General features: G+C 37.9%; 1 protein-coding gene and 1 long non-coding RNA gene across 12 annotated transcripts in view; both read right to left on the minus strand.

Moving 5' to 3' along the window:
* Positions 1 to 22,931, minus strand: part of KCNC2 (potassium voltage-gated channel subfamily C member 2) — a 109,158-nt gene that overhangs the window by 64,467 nt on the left and 21,760 nt on the right. The gene's annotated exons all lie outside the window — the stretch shown is intronic.
* LOC308200692 lies at positions 3,840 to 6,015 on the minus strand. Its single transcript, XR_013955747.1, has 3 exons — positions 5,178 to 6,015; positions 4,460 to 4,611; positions 3,840 to 4,391 (listed from the first exon to the last, which is right to left on the minus strand). It is a non-coding gene; the product is annotated as an uncharacterized lncRNA (long non-coding RNA).

Below are 22,931 nucleotides of genomic sequence, written 5' to 3' on the forward strand. Positions count from 1 at the left end.
ACAGTACTGTTCACGTGTAATCTTTCTTTCAACTCCAGCAGCACATAAAGATGCTAACCACAGACCAAAACACTGGTGAATTATATACCATATAGGCATTCGAGAACAGTCTTGTTTAGACAGGAAAGAGATATTTAATAGACAAGGTCATGGTCAAAAAAGAAATGGATTGTTAAGGCAAAGAAGCAGCAATAGAGCAAAATGCTTGATTTCTATTTAGCTCAAAAGCTCAATAGCAATAAACACTATTTAAGAACTTCATTCATACTTTTATCATCAAATCTCTTAATTGATGAATGAAAATACTCTGAAAATATGATTGAGCAGTTGCATACACTGTACTGCACAAGCAGAAGAGGGGAGGTGAAGTTGCATGCAGTGTTTGAACTTTTCCATGTCCTGACTTCTGAAGTGTGCAAGTCTCATGACTTTTTTCTGCAGTCTCACACAGCAGTAAGCCTGAGCATCCCCAGAGGCTTTGCGTGGCCCTTTGAAGCATTACAGACCTTCTTTGTGCATGGTGCTATTAATAGTTATCTCAGAACAATCTCAGAAATCTCAGCGCATCTCCAGCACAGAGAATTAAAAATAAGTTATCTACTGCTACGCACAGACTTTTTTAGAACTACTTGTTGAGTTCCAGTGAATTTAATTATACCAATCAAGACGATAATAGGAGTTCACCCTTTCACTAACGTGAGTGATAATAATAAGGAATATCAAGAGCTGACAGGCAGGTTTGCTGTCAGACATGCTTTCCAGCTTAGCACCCAGACTGCGAAAGTTCTCTTTGAAAAACATCTATGAAAATATTTTTGCAAGAGGAGCATAAAGCTGAAGCAGAGGGCAGATTTATTAGGAAACCGTTCCCCCTAGTTGATATTTTAGTTATATGGTATTTTGTAGTAATTGTTTAGCCTTTTTTCCTGCTGCTGTCGACAAAATAAATAAATAAATAAATAAATAAATAAATAAAAGTTTGCCACGAGAGAAAACATAATTTCCTTATTTTACCTATACTATTTGCCACAAATACCAGAAAAATTCACAGTCAAAAGCTTAGTTAGACTGTATGGATTCAGAAGTCAGGGTGGAAAGACCTTTCTCTCTTGACTGGATTTGAGTTCAGCCTACATGGCTTTTATCACAGGTTTTCAAACATAATGTCAAGTATCATTTGGCTGCTCAGGTAGCTTTTACAATCTTATTTAAAAATGTTTTCATACCACTAGCTATGTGCTTTCCACGGGTGGGAACCCTGACCTTAAAGGACACTCAAAATAGTATTTGTTACTTTTCCTATCTAAAAATAATACTCCCTTTTCTCTCTCAGAATTAAGTACAAATTATCTCCACAAACTGTCCATTAAGTAAAATATGATAAATCATCACATTATTTTCAATATGCTATGAAGAGCTGAAAAGAAGGGATTTGAATAAAATGTCTCAGCTTTTATTAAATTGCCATTTTCTCAAAGTTGCAATAAGGTTCATTTCCTCAAAGCAGTTTTTTATTTTTCCCCTTACTTATTTTATCTCAGCCATGAGTGCAAGATTAAACATTTCTTAGAACCAGACCAAACGTGACATTACAGAAAGATTTAACAAATCCTATGAATCAGTTTGCAGGTGAAAATTAAGGGGGAAAAGAATAAATACAGAACACGTGAAATCGTCAGAAAAGAAGAAGCTGTTCTGCTGTGAGTGTTGTAAATATATATATATTCTTACCCTATTTTAAATACTGGAAGAGTACCAGAAATATCATTTCTTTCTAACTATGAATGTGACAAAATCACTTGGAGTGAAGGTACTTGCATATTTGGCACAAAAGGACAGATAACTGCATGAGCAGTTCACAAGTTGTTCACACGTCTATTTCAGCTGTTTCTTCCACCTTTTTGTCCTAAATCCCTTGCAAAAAGCAAGTGATAAGGGGATAGAATAGGACAGAAAGTCTATGGATACTTTATGAAGATCTTATACAGTCTGAATCATCGTGCTTGTAGATGGTTTTCCATGAAGCAAAGTGCCAGCCAAGAAAAAAAAAAAAAACAGGAGTTTTTTTTTTTTACCCCCTCCCCCCCCTTTTTCTGCCAATATAAGAGGACTACAGCCAATATAAGAGGACTACAGCCACTGGAAATATGCAAAATGGAAATATGCAGAAGAGGGAATGGCTTGAGTGGGGGCACCATAAGGACAAGCGTGCTCAGCGCACTCCTGTCCTCTAACTTCCAAACTCCTTAATGCAGAACATGGTAACTGAGACCAAAGGTAAGCTGCAATTAAAAAAAAAGAAAAAAAAAATTGTTCCAGTGAGTTGAGTGGTTGATGAAGTAAAGCTAAAAAACACTTCAAAAACTAAGATTACTGTTTCCTGGACCTGTCACTTGGGATATCTGGCTACGAACTGTTCATTTAAAGTTTTTCTACAGCTACATAAAATTGCAGAGTTATTCTTTTTCCTAAAGTATGGTGTGGCACAATAGCTAATAAACATCAGAAAATCACATGAAATCTCTTACTAGCTAATTTATTACTCCAGGGGAAAAATTCATACACAACGAATACTTTTGTATGGATGGTTATTTTCTATTTAAACTTTGGCTAAATGCACTCATTACATTGTAAATGGCCCGTGACCAAGAGCAGTCTGCATCCTATTGCGTCGCTGCCATCATGGAGAAGTGAACCTCCGGAGCACACGGGGCTCAGTCCCCGCTCGTCTCCTGCCCTGTTCGTGCAGGGCACTGCAGCAGGGTCAGGCAGGCACCATCGTGCTGCATGGCTCTGATGTGCAGCACGCAAGGACTGGTGGAGCTGCAGCCTCCACGGACCAACAAACAAGCACCCCCTGCGTCATGTTTCAGAAGTCACCACGCAGCTCAGTCGCCCACCTCTTCCTGCCTCCTGATTTTTCTTTTTTCTCTGTGCCACTGCCCCTTGCCATCCTGCCCACCCGTGCAGGAGATCCCAGCCATAGGATCCACAACCTCACAGCAGCCGAGAAACACAGTACTGAGGAGGAAGGTCCACCTTAAAGGCCAGCTTAACTACCTTCAAAAAGTTTTCAGTTTTTGTTGCATGTTTTGTGGTTGCTTGTCGTATTATCTTCACCTAAAAGTAAATATTTATACAAGTATATATATTACCTCTAACAGAATCACAGAAGTGCTCTCATCTCTTTTGATTAAAAAAGTAGGATTTTTAATTATTTTTAATCAGTCTATCAAGAACTCTGACTGAAAATTTTGAGCATTACAACAACATAAGGCCTGTGAACAAGAAGTCCCTTGTGATGTAGGAGCTGTCACAGCTAGAGATCACTAAAATACTGGTGTATACTGGCCAACGTGGAATATTACTCTGCTGGACTAAAACTAGTGCTGTCTTACCTATAACATAAAAACAAGGAGATAAACTTGCAAAAGAAGTACCTGAACAGCAAGGAGGTTGTAGGGCAATTTGCTATTAACACTAGTTTTTAAATATATTCAGCTAGAACTGTCTCAAACATCATCTCAAACTAATTGGACCAAAATACAGTCTTCGGAAAGGCTTTTCCAAAGTATTCTATATTGTAAAGATGAAAACTGTTCTATTATCCCATTTCAGATTAGTAATTATTCTTTCCCTTTATTCTGCCTACAGTAGTCTTCCACTACTTCTTTCCAAGCCTGTCAGCTGTTTTAGTTTTAGAGCTGTTTTCTCAGGAAGGCAATAGCTAGGTAGCCTGACCTTTCTCCCAGACACAGCACTGCAGTTCACTGTGTGCGTGATACAAAAGCTACCCCAGTCAGTGGCAATACTGAAATAAATTTACATCATTAGCTTAGTTCTTTACTGCTGAATATTTATTTAGGATTGCAGTTACCAGAAACAGGGACTGCACATCACCCAGTGAAGGCACAGTGACCAGTCCAAAGCCAATCACCCTAACAACTCAGCAGGAAGGCGCTGAGTCCAGCAGCAGATCCTCCCTTCAGCCCCAACCCCAGAGTTTGTCCCAGTGGTCCGTGTGCTCAGCGAACCCCCTTGCTTCTTGGTCAGACAGTGCCCGTCTCTGACAGATGACGATTTACATAACGATGACAAATGTGAGTGAGCAGCTGTCAGCAGCGCTCGTCGTGGGTGCATCGTGCGGTATTGGCAGCCTGGTGCTTCCCTTCTGGAGGGGAAAGAGTGTTTTCAAACCACCGATATCAACACCTAAAATCACTCTCCGTGGCATAAAAATAGCAAGGGGAAGCAATAATCACCACAAAGTACTGACTGGAGAGGTAGCAAAAAGATATCCTTGACTATTTTGGAAGATACTAGAGTGACTTGGTGGTACCAGTCTTTCCCAAGCTGCTTGTTCGTTGTCCTCTCCTACAGTTTACCAGTCCCTGAGGAAAATAAATGTGTAAGCACACTTCATTTCAAAGTAAAGCTTTTCATCTCAGTGAAAACATACCTTCCTAAAGCATTTTGAAAGACCCAAATGACAAATGGAAAAATAATTCTTTCTTCATCTTTTGGTCATCATAACCTCCATCCTGGTGATAACCCACACGTAGCTGTAGCAACATCTTTGACGCCTGCAGTAAAGGGGAATCTGTCTTTGCCCTTAGCAGAGGAGGAAATTGTTTGTCATTCAGGCTTCCATTTAATGGCCACATTTCAGCATTGGTTACAGCTGTGCAACCATGCATAGGTCAATGCACTGGCACCAGGGTACGTAAAGGCATCCTACAGTTCATCTTTTTAGATTCTGACTCTCCCATGCCAATAAAAAGAGAAGTTATAAACTTAATTAACCACTAAACATTAATTTGCTAACATTTACAATTCCTATTTTTCTTTAGATATCGATTCATTTTAATGTCAACTATATAGCCATGAACTCTCCATGCTTACAAGAATACTCAAAGTAATATAAAATATTAATTTTCCTACCTTAATTATTTCATTTTTTTATACTACCAGATATCTTGTAATATATTTTTTGTGTGTTTTGGGGCTACTATTATGAAATTGGGTTGCCATAGTGTCTTTCAAAACCAAAATGGGAACTTGATTTTTTTTAAATGTTCCATCAAACTTTGTCCAGCTATAAAATGAAGTAAGATGAGCATCCCATCTCCTGTCTGTGAATAACGTGAATAAAGTTAGGCAATGGCCAAATAACATACCCGTCATCTACTGCTGCTTATATTTTCCAGTTCATTCCCTTTAAATCAAAAGGGAGTCAGTGGAGCTTTATATCCCATCTCTCAGAACACAGAAAAAAAATGGAATTTCAACAAACGTTCATTTCAAGCCAAATCAGTTTCTGATTAAATGCAATCTGCAAAATTGAAAGTGGTGCCAATACACTTCACATGTTCCCCTCATTTTCAGCTTTCATCACTCATTAGCATGCAATATGAAAATCTTTACTAATTATCTTTATATTTCTCAACAAATAGTTGTTTCTGTTATCAAATTCAATGAAAAAGTGCATTCTTTTTAGCTGGAAAAAAAAACAAACATTTTGACCTAAATTTATAGCCTTTCTTTCTTTGTTCAAAGAGTTATCTGAATCCAGATGGCAGATTTTCCAGCTGAAAATCACAATGGAGAACAGGTGTACTTGAAAGCACAGTTAGTGAATTGAAGCAATTGGAGTCCATCTACGCAAATACACACTGTAGAGTACCCAGCCCACCCACATAGCCATTAGCTCATTTGCCCATTAAAATGCAGAAACTTAATAAACTATAATTTTGCATAATTCATAAGCAAACAAATTCCATCTGTTTTACCTTCAGAGTCAGTGCTGATTAGGGGGCATGAATGTATTGAAGGAGCGGTACTCTACTGGTATAAATAAATGGAAAGAGAAAGCCTAAAGACTTCAAAGACTTGCAGTATTTTCAATCTCACATGCAAAAAGAAAAGTGATCAGGACTTGAAAACCTGAAGGATTCAGGGAATTCCAACACCCCAGCAGTTAATCCTCACATCCACCTGTCCACCCTTTCAAGAAAGGTATGCAAAAAAAACCAAAACAAAACAAAAAAAAAACATGCCATACATGTTTTGTATGGATTTTGGCTTATCCCTTCTTCTGATTTACAGGGTAAACATACTTAGAATATTATCGTCCATTTTAGGATTTATAGATATAAAACAAAGATTTATGGCAGATTTTCATCTGAAGATCTGAACTGTCTATTTTCCATGGATTTCTGCCCCCTTCCCCTACCCATGAGCTGCTCAGGTGCTCTTGCTGTCTGAGTGCATCTATGCTCTGCTTCGAGGGTCCATTTTGGAATTTGATTACCAATTACTGATATTTCCATTAAAAAAAAAAAAAAAAAGACAATTATTCAGCTGCTGGCTCTTCTTCAGAAGATCTCCTGGCCACCTCTGAACTACAGCTGCAGAGTGATTGCCTGGTTTCAGCATCTGTAATAAATAAATGTTGGCAGCTGCTGAAGGCTTTCCTGTCCACTGCCTCCAACTACAATACATACACATCACTCCTTTACTTCTGTTCTAGATACCATGCATGTGACATGACATCTGGGGAACTTGTGCTGGCATGTTCAGTTAACTCTCCTGACATCTTGCCACAGAAAAGAGAACTCTCTGATTAACATAAAAAATAACAGTAACATGTAAACTAAGCAGATTTATAATAGGAAAGAAAGAAAACATTCTTTAGAAAAAGAACAAGAACTAGGGCAGAGGGTAAAAGAAGCTCTCAAGAGTCCCCAGGAAAAAAAAAAAATGAAAGTCATAAAACAGTATTTTAAAATTGCATTAGGATAATTTGAACAGACGCCTGTCAACAGGTAGTAAAAGAAATTCCAGTGTGGTAACAAAATAATTGCCCAGACAAAAAAGATCATGCGTTCCCCTAACATACCTGTAGCCTTGAAGGAAAATCTGGATGCCAGCAAATCTCACCAGCCTAAGGCTGGCCACCTCCTGATCAAAAAATATGATCCATCACAACAGCTCTCTCTGCTCCACAGGCAGGAACCCTTTTCTCTCAATTGCCTAGATGATCTACATAATTAATTTAAATTCAAAGGGACTGTCTTCTAAATCTATAAGCTCTACTTTCTTTGTTTCTTCGGTGAACAAAGGCTTACGCAGCCAAAGCCTTGTTTATTTCCTCCATTTATGCCTTTTAATCCAAGAAAAGGTATTATTTCTACCTGTAACTCATATTTACCTTCCATCTTTAGTATAGCAGAACTACAACAACATGACTTTGAGAACTAGGCTGAGCATCTCCACAGAGGATGGCCAGTTTCTCTTCAGCTAGTTGCTCTGTCAAAAAATAAATAAATAAAAATAAAAAATAAACAACAACAACAACAAAACACAACCATTTGTCAACATCCCAGGTTTCTGCTTGTACCCTCAATTTAGAAGGCTACAGAACATTATTGTTCACAGCACCAAAAAGGGCTCAAACTGTATCTTAATTCTGATATCCAGCATTATCATTTCAGAACTTCCTTTTTTTCTTCTTTTTTTTCTTTTTTTTTTCTTTTTTTTCTTTCCTTTTTTTTTTTTTTTCCATAAACTGCCCCAAGACTAAAGAAACTCTCATGATCTGCTGCTTAGCTCAGTTTTTCACTAAGGGAACCTCCAGCAGATGAGGTCTGCCCTCAGCAATGAGAACTACAAAATCAATGGGAATAATTTTAGGTTTGTGGGAGATGAAAGGCTGATTCACACATTTGAAAACAAAGCTCCCCAAAAGGAATAAACAAAATAAAAAATGCAGGTCTTGCACGTTTGCTACATGGTTATTTTTCATCTCACAGAATAAAATATTCATGAACTTTCCAACACTAGCTGCCTACTGCTCAGGAAAAACTGTTAAATATGTAGTAGGATGATATGCTGTGTGAGCTTTATACATTTAGACATTCAATTTTTTATATGATGCTTTTAGGATTTTCATGTATTTCACAGCTTTATGCACCTAAGTTCCTTGCTAGTGCCTCTCACAAAAGGCATTATATCACATGGAAAACTGGCAAAGAAGGTTGGAGATTTTTTTTTTCCATTCAGCCAGGAACAGTACTAAAAAGGTAGAAATTGTGTCAGACTGCAGAGAAAAATGCAACTAAAGAAAGCATCTCTTTAAAAGAGAATAAATATTTTAAAGAAAAAAAAAAGTCATTTAGAAATTTTAGCTGAGAAGTAGTTTAGCAACTCTTTAGATTGCAAAACTTGCAGAATTAAATATCTTCATTTCACCTCTGATGAGAATTTAAATTGTACAAGTAATATATAGGAGAAAACTGTAATTCTCACTTTACCATCTGTATCTACCCATATAAAAATACCATGGTACGTATTTTTAATAAACTGGTCATCCTAGCACTGTCCAGACCAATCTCTGCCCCAGGGAAGGACCAGCCTCTAGACCATTCTCAAGGTATTCACATCTACAGCCCATGTGAATTCAGGTCAGATCACAGCGCGCTTCTTTTTCAGCCCCAGAGCTACGCGATGCTGCCTCCTATATATCTGACAGTTTCAAAAATGTTGGTATCCAGGAGTTTTATAGCTAAAAATTAGAGAGTGTGCTAGATAATTAGATAACATTCCGAACAATTAGATAATAGTCCAAGCAAACACAGCAGTTTTATTTCTTATGACAAAGCCTGGACCGATGCTCCATTCAGAAGATTTTGAAGCAGTTTTTAATGCTAAACACTCCCATAGCTCACAAATAATTGATAATACCATTCAGGTCAGCAATTCTTTCGCTGATGTACATGAAAGCGCAATCATTAGTCAATGTTTCATAACAGCTGCAGGCTATTCAGTGAAAACAGAAGTTCAAAATTTCTTAATAAACACAGAAATCTGTTGTTTGAAGGAGACCTATTGCGTGATAAGGTGAAATATTTGTGCACTATCTTGGCACAAAGCAAATTTGCAAATGTTTAAAAAGGACTGAACATTAAATTGATTTAGTTTATAGAGATTTAGTTTTTTTGAGAGAGATTCATCCACCTCAAAACTAAAAATATTTGCGGGAAGGGTAAATTTCACAACTCACTGGAACTCTAATGGAACAACTACCGAAAGCAGGCACCTGTTGCTTTTCTGTTTTGTTGTATTTAAATGTAGGACCTGTAAATGCTTTGTCTTTCAAAATTATTACTGCCTGTTGAATAAAAAAGTAAAACTGCAAGAGGAAAAATACAAATCTTTCCCGGTGATAGGAAAAAGTACCTTTTATATCATGTTTGTAGATATTTCCTACATGAGAAGGTTGTTGTGTTTTTTGGTTTGTTTTTTGTTTTTTTTTTTGTTTTGTTTTGTTTTTTTGTCGTTCTGAAAAGAATATTTTCATTTTCTCTTCAGTATTTTTCAGAAACCAATTTGCGTAAAGCAATATTCTGTACTACACACTCCACTCATAAGGAATTACATTAAAAATGTTAATTAGGTCATAAAATTCAAACACTCAGAAGCTGGAAATGCCAGGCTCACTCATTCGGCCCTCATTCACAGGAACAGAACATGTTGCCAGCATCATGAACCCTAATCTCTAGTAACTGAAGGCAACTAGGGAATAGCTTTTTCTTTTTTTTTAAAGAAGTGCCCCCACATTGCAAGCAACAAGCACTTTACTACACCCATTAAACAAACCCATTAAACAAACAAACAAACAAAACCACAATACATCTTACATTTCTGTCATACAAAAGACCTAAATCTCGGAGAAAGTGGACCAGACCCCATTCTGCAATGGAATTAAAATGATAACCAATGACCCAACCAGACCCTGCTTTTCAAACCTGGGCGGGAAATCCTGCTGCAGCCACAAACCTGGTAACAGATCTAAGCATGTCAGCATGACAAACCACCCCAGGGACTGAAGACACTCTGGTACTTCTCATAGCATCAGCAGATCCCACCGGTTTCTCCTGGCTACCTACTTGCAGCCTCTCTTGTATTGCTACAAATAAAAATGAGAAACTCCTGAGAAGAGAGGATGTACAATGGAAGGTCAGGAATAATCCCAGTAAGCAAACAGCAGAAGACCTGACGGCTGGGATTAATACAAAAAATGGTACAAATGGATGCTGTCAACACCAGTCATACCTTGAGGATACTAGCAAGCTGGACACACCATGGACTGTTGTTTCAATTTCTAAAACCCTTGTCACCCAGTTTCATCCATGAATTTACCAAGCTCTACATGAAATGAGTTTTTCCTCTTTGTTGTTATATGGCATGAGTTTTCCTAGTTCCAGGAAAGCCTAAATTGTTCTACATCAACTTTTGATTTGCCAGTAGAGCCCACAAAAAAAGCTGAAGTGCATAAAAACACTGGTCAAATGAAAGAAGGCTGTGAGATACATTTTTGCCTTGCACCCACACTTCCTGAGCACTCATGCCCATGGTTGTCCTCTTCACGGAATATCCCCAACTACTCCCAGATGTGTAGATGCTCAAGGAGTGCGTAGTTTTTTCACATTTCTTTGTAAAGAGAAGATTTTTGTTCTCCCTTCATACGCATACCGACATGCAAATACAGTCCTGACCAGCCACAGGCAAGTATATTTTGAAGTCCCAGGGTACCTTTCAATTTCTTTCTGGTCCTTCTGCCTTTATTTGCTGGAATATGAAGTCCTGATAGAGATGTATAATCAAATGGCAGGCAGATTTTCAGGCTCAGCAATCAGGCTGCTTATAATCCAAGGCAATGCTCCATGATGTCTAAGCACATATTCTGTGGCTGCTGAAAAGAGGGGATTTTTACTTCCCAAGAGAACTGTAATTATCCTCCATAGGCAAAGTCTGCAGACTTCTTGTAGGCCAACAACTGCCAAAGTCAGTCTTAGACAGTCTGAGTATATGTATTCATCTCAAGCAGTAATCATTTCAAGGCATGTATGTCTCATTACAGCAGAAAAAATTATTTATACGAAGCCTGATGCCCCTACACAAACCTGTAGGCTTCAAATGAGCAAATAATGATACTGGAAACTGATCTATCTAGTCTTCCTTTTTCCTCTTTAAATAAAAATCAGGCCATGCTTTTTACTTATTTAAAAATAAAAACATAAATACAAGAATTTTATTCATAATGCTGTTGGAGGTATAGAAGAGCCATTTCCTGAGTAAATATTTTTATTTTAACAGAGAACATAAATTAGCCAAATCAGCAAACCTTGTGTTTACCTGTCTTAATGACAGATCTGTTTATTTTCCACAAAACTGGATTCAAATTTGACATTTAGCAAGGATGAGACTAAAGCTGTTGCTCTTACCCATAGCATCCAGAGGAGAAAAGGCCTGATGGCAACCTTTTATCCTTCCACCACAATACAGAGCCTTCCACAAGAGACCATGCTGGGAAGGCTGGGGCAAGGCAACGCAGCAGCCCATGGGAAGCACGCATGTTTGGTACCCAAGCCAAAGACAATTTCCCTGACTCTCAAGAGCTTTCCACTAAAATTAATTAATTACAGTCAAATGTTGTTGCTAACACCCCTTTTCTATCATATTTCAGAGCAAAAAAAAAAATAGTGTAGTTAAATTCTGAAAAACATGACTTAGAACAGAAGTGCGTTCTAAATTGAGGGACAATACTGTGATACTTAAGAAGCATGCTTGCAAGCACATTTTAGTAGTTTAGGAATGATCATGAAGAGTGGTGATTATGAGCTAATAATGATATACAGAAAGAGCTAGCCAGACAACACTATTTTCTGAAGGTGACAGACTACACCAAACAAGAGTCTTTAATTAGACTTAGTTAGACCAAACAATGGTCTTTAATGTCCCTTCCAAACCAAACCATTCTTTGATTCCTTGACATGAGCTTTGGCAACAACCACGTGCAGTCTCTGAGTATACTACCCGCCAGAACTTTGCTTAAATTTTCTATATACTAAAGAAATGTCTCAACACTGAAGAAATACAGATACTTCTCGTTAATCCAAGTCAGGTTTCTATTGCTAGTGTGCTGTGTCCATTGTTCATGGAAGTTTACTGAAATGTTTGCTGCTGTTAAACAAGAGATTTCACATGCGCTTCTCAGAGACTACGCAATTATAAACCCAGGAAGACTACACAACTTTTAACTGAGAAAAACTATCTTGCCCTTTGGCATGGAAGGCTAAGTTAATAGGATTCTTCCTCATGTTGTGAAGCAAGTATCTGGATGTTTTCCATGCTGTATTTCTGCCTTACTGAAAAGCAAGATACTCCATTCTCCCAAACAAAAGCTTCCCCACTGCCTGAAAATTAAAAACAGATGCTTGCCTTGAAAATTTTAAATTTCCAGTAAATTTTCATATGAATGACAGTACAACCATTTAGACCCTCATTACTAAGGGGTCATTCTCTTTTATCAATTTTTCTGCCAGCAGAAGTGACACTGTAAAAGTACATTGTTTTAAAAATTAATATTCATTTTATTCACTGCTTTGAAGACTTCTAATAGGCAGCAGAAAAGAATGTGCAATAAGAAGGTGCTGTTTTCTCAGAAACAAACAAAATTTTAAGCAGAATTACTCTTCCAGTAAAATCAAAGCTTCCTTTTAATCAAATGAGTGATCATTTATTTTAAACACCAAAACCACATCAAAATGTAACACTAATAAATGACATAGAATACTAAGAATACTGTTTTCTCATATGGCCTTAGAAAAATCTATAAGATCTGTATGGAGAGGCTTTGAGTCTCTCCATGCAAAAAACGTGGTGCGGGTACATCATGGTGATTCAAGTTTAGGCCTGACCCAGCTCAGCTGTGCATCAGTGGAAATGAAAGAACCTCCTAACATGACTCTTCTCAGAGAAGGCAGAGCCAGACTCTTCTCAGATGAGCCCAGAGACAAGCAAGAGGAACAGACGCAAGAAATGAACTTTAAACATAAGAAAAACATAATTTACTGTGAGGATGGTCAAATGTTGGCACAGTCTGCCCAGAGAGGCTGATGACCTTCCATCCTTGGAGATATTCAAAACCCTGAGCAACCTGCTCTGGGTGACCTACTCTGAGCAGGCAGTTGGACTAGATGATCTCCAGGGGCCCTTTCCTACCTCAGTTATTCTCTGAATCTTCCACAACTTCTTGGGAGCACTAATGATCTAATATACCATGTTATTATCTTCTGTATGTGTATCATCAGCTCAGTTCTTTTCTAGCCTAAATAATGGAGCTAATAAAGAGGCAAGCCTTTTGGCTTGACTCTAACTTAGAAGTACCTTCATGTTTTCAACTGGGCCAGAATTGTAAATAGGGCTGTGTCACATGGGAGATATGTGGCTTGCACTTCTAAGTAAAAATTAGGAGAAAAATAAATTAATAGTACGGCAACAAAAGTTATATTGTATCACCAGATTATACAATGAAATATCAAGCTAAAGAGCATGAAATCAGTATCTTAATAAGGTCTAGGAAATACTTCCATCAGCTGTGACAATGATTTTTAGCAGTAAGCTGATAGTAAACCTAGAATTGTTCACAGGCCCAAAAACAATATTGCATTTTGGCTTCCATCCCATATTAAATTAATTTCCAAAGCTTTGCAGATATGCCCATCAGTACCTCATGCCAAACTGTCAAGAAGTTGCCTCTTATGCACCCTATTTTAGTATAAAATCATATTTTCCTTTTCCCTCACAGAATTAAGCTGTTCTCCCAGGTTAATTTTTCATTGAATAGCTGAAGGAATCAACTACTTTTTTAATGTAGCTTCTGATCTGACAGCAGAAAGCTAAGGAAGTGAATACCTACCAAAAGCAAAGCCATGGAAATTTTACATACAAAACTGAGACTTTTTTCCTACTTAATAAAGGACAGTGTTATTGATTAAAATATATATATATATCCTGAAATAAACCAAGAAATATCAGTAATAGTTTTCTCGTGCATCCATTAAAGAAAAAAAGTTAGCTTCTATTGTGATATAAACCAGGGTTGTTTGCCTGAACTATACCAGCATGCTTTAAATCCAGTTTTACAGCAGTTTGCACAATGGGTCATATATCTGACTATTGACATCTGTCAGCAGGGATTTGCAAAGCAGTTTTAATGAGTTAGGCATTGAAACATTGGTATGCAATTCAAATTGGCACATAGATTTTCTCCTTTGAAAATGGCAGCTATGAGCCATGGAGAACTTCAGCAACAGGGAGCCAAAGTACCATTTAGTTCTTCATTTGGAATAAAGGAAGTCTCACGCGATATCAGTTTTATTCATTGCTTGTACGATAAAGAAAATCAGTTGATACTTCTGTTAACTCCAAAGCTGTGATGCAGCCAGATGCATAATTTCGCTCCTCAAATGTTCTCCACAAACATTTTAGTGTTAAAAAAAGCAAATTTCTCTCCAGTATATAGTTCTGATCCAGAGCTAAAAAATACGACTACCACAAATCAGGAAGTCATGCTGCATTCAGAACACAAGCAAACAAAACACAAATCAAAGTGACCCCTCCTGCAATTTCCCTGGGATGGTATCCCCTTTGGCATGTTTCTTGGGCTTGAGACTATTTTTAAAATGCTTATCAGGAGGATCAGACCATCCGCCTTTCCATCAGCAGGATGCATTTGGTACTCCTGTGTTTGGATCTAATCTCGCTACTTGCTTGCTAATGGAAACTTAACAGGCTTGAAGACGGTGATTAATATTACAAGTTAGAGTTTCTCCTACTCTTTTGCAGATTCCAATATTCCCATAGGCTTCAACATGCCAGATGTTCCTACTTCACCTCATGAAGATCTGCGGCATCCCATCTGAGCAGCAACATGTTCCAATGTCACAGCTCTGACGTCCAGTTGTGCCCTGAGACCCTTGGACCTCTGCCTTCAGCATTTCCACAAGGAGGGAAAGCTCAGCATTACCGATCAAATCATGCCACAACAACTTGCTTTCCTATTTCTATCTGTTCCAGTGGCATTTCACCTGCTATTAAAAAATAAAAATAAAAAAATGGAAAGCCCGGAATGCCTGATCTGTTATGGTAGAAGTTTAATTAGACCTAAAACCAAATTGAAAGTGTCAGCAATATCTTTTTTGAAGTGCATTTAGGTATACTCCATGTAATAATAACAAGACATGAAGTAAGTAATGAAATTATTACCGTAGGAGTGAAAATTGTTTTAAAAGAAAGACTATTATTCATACTGAATACCACATGTTTAAATGACTGGCATTGCATTAATAATTATAGTAGTTATCACTCTCCATTGAATAGCAAATATATTCAGATTACTAGCTTTATTATATTACAGCAAAAATAAAAAAGACAGATTTAACAAATGTTACTGCCTAGCTGGGGTAGTCATTTGCCAAATTCTGTTCCCATTATTAGTAGCCAATTTGTTTTGAAGTCGTTGAAAAGCTGGGTAAGAAAACTGTTATCAATAGACACATTTTATTGATAGAAAGCCAAATATATATAAACACATTGTGAATTCAAAAAATACATTTTAAGTCTCTCATTTTTTTGTCACCTTGCTCTACCTGTCCCAGATATGATAGTAAATTAAGAAAAACGAAAAGGTTGTTTCAGTCTCCAGTTTTTTATGATGAGCAAATTTTATATGTAGGAGAGATGGACATAAAAATACAGTTTAAAGTTCTGTTTTCTATCACAAATAGTTAGAGAAGCTGGAGGCACCTTTACCTTCGCAGGCTTCTCCAAATCACTTCCCATCATTTCCCATGGTTATCCCGGGCACTTCTCCCCTTTGCCCATTAGACTACTACTTAGTATTTTTAAAAACGTTGTAATGCCATAAGGTTACAAACAATAATGGCCTTGTTGGCTAAATGTTGAAATTACACAGAAAGCAAGACACCAGCTCTGCTGCAGAAAGTCTATTGTCTAAAAGCTACTGGTTGTACCCACAGCAGTTATTCAATGATGCAAAATCAGACTCTTCCAAAAACAGAGCTAGTTCACTGTACTAGAAGTGTTGTGAATTAGAGTTGGTATATCAGTCCTAACAAACCTGTTCACTACTGCTTCTTTCTCCCAAGGGACAGAAGAGACAGTAGAGGTGCTCCTTCTTGCCCTTCCAGACACATACATGCATTTTCTAATTACCTTTCATGCCTCTTTCTTCACCATATTTCACTGAAAAAAAGGTCTTCTTGACATAGAGAGCACAACCATAAGGTTTGTGTTGCCATGAGAAGCCCCTCACACTGCATATTCTGGAAATGCAGTTCAGGAGCACCCTAAGTCCCTGTGCAGACCACTATTCAAGCTCTGGAACAATTTGAGAAATGAGAACATCCAGTTACTAGGCAGTGTCTGGAGTTCCCAGGTGTGGGTTGGGTTTGGTTTTGTTTTTGTTGTGTGTTTTTTTTCTCTGTTGTGACTGTTTTAGTTGCTGCTTCAATCATTCAAAGAACTTTTTAACCTCAAATATTCAAGATACGTGTTTTCATTAACTTAGCACGTATTTCTCCCTTCAGCAACATCGCTGTAAAAGGAAATTGTTCTCTCACATTGTGAGTGCCGGAAAAACACACTGCTGCATCTCTCAGATGAAAATCTTCCAGCAGCATCAGGAACATAGCACTCCTGGTAAAACATCTGCTAGACATGGTTAACCTTGACAGTCCTGTGAGCAGAAATATTAACAAAACCAGCCTGTGCTGTGGGCATATGTGTCTGCTGGCGCTCCTGTCTAAAAGGCCTTCACCTCAGACTCTTTCCGTCTTCATTACAACATCAAACAGATTGCTGAACCGAGTTAACTCATATTTCAACTTATGCAATGGTGACTGAATGGGAAACAGCACTGAGCATAGTGCTCACAAGACTGCAAATTCTTTTTCTGTTAATACTAGAATAAAATTTCAAGACAATTAAGGATTGTTTGGTGGGTATTCCTTCACACAACACACCCTTTGTGTCCTAATTACACAAAATCTCATACGTCTGCAGGGAACTCATACAGCAGCAGTAACAATCCAATACTATATATAAGGCAACCAACAAGAAAACAAGATTTACAAAACTTTTTCCCCTCACTCAAAAAAAAAAAAAGTATATATATATATATGTGTGTGTGTGTATATTTCTGCAACCAGTGATCAGTAACTAATCTTGCAAAGAACAGTTCCGGTCCAACTTTCTGACAAGTTTCTAACTTTTCAATCTTGATGAGAAATTTCCATTTCATTGAAATAGCATTTCAACTGCTTTGAGTTTTCAAAGTCATTTAAATCTTGAAAACAGGCATGGAACTCATTAGCTTCATCAACTGAACTAAGTCAAAACCAGGTGCTGCGTAAAAGGCTTTGTATTACATGCAGAGAGAGAGCATGTAAGACAGTGCCCAACTCTCCCTTGCACTGGAAAGTAAAGCCCCTCTCTGCAGGTAAGCAGCTCTGCTATATTCTATACAAGAGGAGAAATATTCCTGCAAGTCCACAAGCTGATGCTGCAGAAAGGTGCGACTCAACATAGAATCATAGAACCGTAGAATCATTAAGGTTGGAAGAGACCTTCAAGATCATCTCGTCCAACCATCCCCCTGCCACCAATGTCACCCATTAAACCAAGTCCCTAAGCACCACGTCCAACCTTTCCTTGAACACCCCCAGGGACGGTGACGCCACCACCTCCCTGGGCAACCTGTTCCAATGCAGATACATGGCCTCCATTCACAGTGCCGGTGACAAGCCTAAGCACTTGTACAACAGCTCAGAAACACCTGGACAACAATATTTCCATGCATACACAAATTACAGAAGTGTATAAGAAGAGATTTTAAGAAGGCATTCTAAATACGTGAGTAAAAGCAACTCATTTCCCTTCCAGAAATACCTTTTAAAACGCTTTTTGCTTTTTTTTCCAGGGGTGTGTCAAAGGATGCTACTTTTTTCACCCTTTCAGAGAGAAGCCCTTCCCTAGCCAGCATGCAGTCATACTCCATTAGCTCAGCACTATTGCTGTTATGGAGAAGTTAACCATGGTGATTTCCCACATTGAAACTTCAATTACTCTTCTCCACTTGCTTTTTTTTGTTTTAATAAAATGTAAAAGTAATCAAAAATGATATTTATTTTTACCTTGTCTATAAAGAAATTCTATTCCATTTCTGCTGGTAATTGGGTCATCTCTGTTACAATTCACTTAATGCAGCAGAACAAAGCTCACCTCAGTAGTTATGCACATTAATAACAGCCTATTACCCACGTCACCTTCTTATGAATCAGTAAGCCTAATGACCAAACTTTAAAATGAGCAGAACAGACATATTTCTGCATAATGAACTTTGCTAAAAAGCCAATAACAGTTCATAAAGACTCACCACCTCCAATTACACATGCTTTTGCTGAAAGATATTCAAGTTTACATATCAAATCTCTAAAAACATTTTTTTAACTTATCTATACTTGAGTCTGAGATTTAGTAAACTTATCGTGACCATCAAATGTACCAAGGTAACTTTTTGTGTGTTTGTTTTTAACCCCTTGCATGCCTCTTACTTCTGCTGAAACGCTAAGCTGCAGACTCCATTTTCCCTCTGACAGGACAACAATTTCTCCAAAATTAGTGAACTTTCACCAGAAAACTGCTGGCAAAGTGCACATGGCCTTGACATACCGGCACACAATTCAGACTGGAGCTATCTGTCAGTTTTGCTTCAGGTGTTTGATGCTCAGGGTGCTCTGCCACCGTTTGCCATTTAATGCTGCCTAACCATGGGCAGTCACTTGAGCAATAAAAATAATGGACTTCTCAGTTTGAGGAACACAAAGAAATACTAGAAGTTAACATGGATGAGTCCATAATAGACATATTTCTGTTTTTCAGGGGAAAAAAAATATATATTATTTTCTGTTCAACATTGAAATATTTAAATCCTTTTTATCCTTCCTTCTAACTTATAATGAGATTGCTACTGAAAATGATGTTCCAGAATTAAAAACTGATAAAAATAGTTCATCATTTTAAAAATACTGCCCCTTCCTACTATTACTCTTTCTCCATACCTACGTTATCAAAATAAATAAATAAATAAATAAAAATAGTTTGTCTCCTTTAAGCTTCAGTTTGGACAAATTCGTTATTGACCAAGGACTTGGTCAGAAATAAATACTGCCAAGCATTTCAGCTACTTTTCATAGATTTGAATGCACTTCCACGTATGAAACACACACGACAGGAAATACAATTACAGCTCTGATTCAGGAACGCATGTAAGCACATTAAACAGGCACTTATCTGCATAAGCACAAACATGAAGAGGCAAAACATCAAAGGCTTGACAAAGCTGGAAGAAGAAACTGTTGAATGAATAAAAATATATGGAAAATAAAATCTGGTCGAATTCAATGTTTTGGATGGTATTCCAGATGTTTTTTGTTATTATTTTCAAGTCTTTCTAAACCTGCTTTCAGATCTTGTTTCAGGTAAAAATTTTGCTACCATTTCCCGTCAGAAAAAGATAGGCCCCTTAATAACAATGAAGTATTTCTGGCTCAAGCACACACTATAAATTTTCCCTGCACTTCTTTAAATACGTCATTGGGTTATCACTGGATTATTTATAAACAAGTGTAAATTTATTTGGAGTGTAGATATTGAGGTAGAAATTGGCTGGCATCTTCTGTTATGTAGGAGAGGCTTGTAAATCTTGATTTGTGTCACAGAAATTGTAAGTGATGACCCTGAATTTGGACAGTAGGATCTGGCATCCCCTTGATCACCTTTCAGAGTCTACTTGTAAGAAAAGTAAAGCTTGCTTCATGACTCCGACTAGAGACTGCGGAGCAGAAATTCATGACTGTAAATCAAGGCTGCACACTAAAAATGTTCCAGCTACCCAGTCAGCTCTTCTTGGTGGACCACTGCTCTCTTTATCATCTGAATTGTGCCCATCCCACTATTGCTACAAAGCAATTGTAATACAAATGCAAAATAGCTTCAATCTACATTGCCTCACTGCACATTTCTCTTAGCTCCCAACGCTTCTGTCATAGGGGACTCGTTTTGTTACTTGGTGCTTTTAACAGCTACACACAATGACAATGTGGAGTAAGAAAGTAAAAATGTCTGAAAATAAATAAATAATAAATATAAGGAGTACACCAAATTTTAAACTATAATCTGAGGCCAATCTCTTGTTCTACAAGGCTATGATCACAATCTATGGGTAAATACACATTCTCTAAATTTCTGTGACTATATTATCTCCTAAATATTAACCATTTCTCCACTTATAAAAACTTTAAAAGTAGCACCGCAATTAAGAACAAAACATAAAATAAGCATGAATGAGAATAAAGTATGGATGATTTCATCCAAGGCAATTGTTTGTTAATTTATAACTCTTCAGCTACACAAGTACAATTTGAACTTAAATCCTAAAGACTGTTTGCGATATGACAGAATTTGGAAAAATGTAAGGAGACGAGCAAATTAAGGCTCGATGTTTCTTGTTTATGGCTTCAACTCAGCCTCATCAGAATCTATTCTAGTCATACCAAAGCACTGAACTGAAGTGTAAATCTATACTAAATCTCTCCATCTCCAATTTAATCCTATTACATTTTGGTCTCTTTGGTACAGACACTGGAAAAGCTCACTTTTTTTCTTTGCAGCAGCCTTTTGGAACTCCCCTGTGTCTTTCTACAGCATCCTAATCCGTAGCACAAACATTAGGTCCCTTATCCTTTCCTGTGCGCCACGATTTCTAAATCTTTGATTACTTTGGTGGTCTGGGCTGTCTCCCATTAGTACACATCTTTCTATCGTTGTTCCATAAGCATTTTAATAAACGAAAACAGAAACTTCCACTTACAGGAAAAGGGTTTATGACAAAAAAAGGTACACCTTTGAAGCCAGTAGATTCTATCTCGGTAAATCCTAGCCCTACCTTTCCTCCTGTTTTTACTCATCTCCCAGACACATAGTTATCAGTCATCAGTTCAGAGCAGTTTAGCAGCACTCGAGGATTTGACCCACATACAGCCAATGAAGAGATAGCACTCAGTAGGAATTTATGCAGCAAATGGAAGATGCAATGAGCCTGGCCCACCCTTTCCCACAGTCACGCTGGGAAGAAAAGCAGCATCCCCTATTACTATTCCTGGATTACAGCCACCAGCTCCTCCTGAGGGTGATGGCCCCGGAGGAAGAGCCTCTGCAGAGGGATACACCAGGAGGAGGAGGAGGAGGGCAGCCTGCACAGGTAAAGCTGAAGGGGCAGAAGCTTGGGCAAGCTGAGGAGGGAGGGATGCTGTGATGTGTTTAGGACCCAGACTGTTATGAACAGGTATTTTTCATTCGTAGTGTTTCCTGTGTATGTGCCAGATATGGTGGAAAGGGAGTCATTTAGAAATATTTACACAGCTGTTCAACTGCAGTTGGGCATACAGCTTTTGTGCCCAAGAATAAAACCATGTTTCACAGAAAATCCACAAAACCCTAAAAACCACAACAAAGAAATCAAGTAAGCTCAGAAATGTTGTATTCATAACGTTGCCAAACATCTCACAGTTCTAATTAATGAAAACAGCATCTGTAATATGTGTCTTTGAAGATTTAGTTTTAGTTTTGTTCTTTAAGCCATGGGTTTTCCAAGTTAATGGAGCTCAAATTGTTTTCCGTGCTTGGCTGCAGACTAGCCAAAATTTTATTTTGGATCCAGAATCAAACTTAAGCTCTGCAATAGCCAACCTGTGAAGTCTGTACATCCTCTGAGGTCAAAACCATGAAACATTAATTTCTCTGCTAAGTCAGATCCTACAGTGGTTATGAATATTTGAAAATGTTATAAATCCTACTACATTCCGGAACAGACTTAATTAAAGAAATCTATCAGCACAAGGCAACACACCCTATACGAGTATCCACCAGCCACTACAGCAGAGAAACTTGTTTCTCACAACCTTTCCCATTTGCTGGAAACTACAAGTACGAAACACAACACGTTGGAGTGATATCCAGCAGCCACCTACTGCATGACTGGGTTGGATTCCCACTGGCAAGACCTGTTGCTTGAAATTTAAAGCAAGTTGTTTTCATGTTTATGACATTTCTAGTGACACTCAGTCAAACAATCAATCCCCCTCTGATCATGACTAGACAGTTTCCTCTGAAATGGGTAAAGCCATTAATTTCAGACAAGCAAATGGAGTCAGATTCCAGCTCCAAAGAAAATCTTCTGGAAAAAACAAAATAGCAATGGTCAGCCACCCTTCAGAACAGCTTTTCCTAATGCTTTATTTCTGGTAATATTTGGAGGAGAGTTCATGGTCTTTGACAGAAAGTCTGTATTTGTTTTCTGGCCTCTTTGCCATCACTGAACACCACACTGCAGTAAACTTTCCATTCAAACCAGTGCACGTATGTCATCCACAACCAAAATTCAGCTTGGATAGATGCAAATCCCAGTGATGCCTACAGCAGTGTTGAGAAGGTAGCTTAGTATGCAGTGATGAAAACAGGAAGGTCTTTACAGCATTGCCACATTATACCTTGTTTAACCTCTGAATCTGTTTCTCTAAAACACACACTATGAAAAATAATACCCTTCCCAACAACTTTCGAAGTTACAAGAATTCAATACAAATATCTTCTTCTATCAGAAATTAAAATAGCAAAATAGGAGTTTGCACTGCTTCATAAGGTAAAAAGAAACCAAACAGTGCTACCATGCTGCTGCACAGGCACACAGTGCCTTCCACTTGAACACCACTGCTGAGCAGGTGTGTGCCTACTGCAGTCTAGCATGAGGTTTCCTGCTGAGCCCTTGCTTTGCTTTCCCTTTGAACATGGAGTATTTACTATTTACATACCTTTTAAAATGAAAACGTGCCTGGGTTAGGGTTGGCTTCTGTTTTGATTTTGATTGCTCTCTATTGTTTTCTGTAGAAAAACAGCTTTGAAAGTTAATGATGCTCTGATGCATCTCTTATCCTATTCCCCAAAAA

Source organism: Anser brachyrhynchus (genome assembly GCF_964034855.1).
Source record: "Anser brachyrhynchus genome assembly, chromosome: 1".
NCBI classification, from domain to species: Eukaryota; Metazoa; Chordata; class Aves; order Anseriformes; family Anatidae; genus Anser; species Anser brachyrhynchus.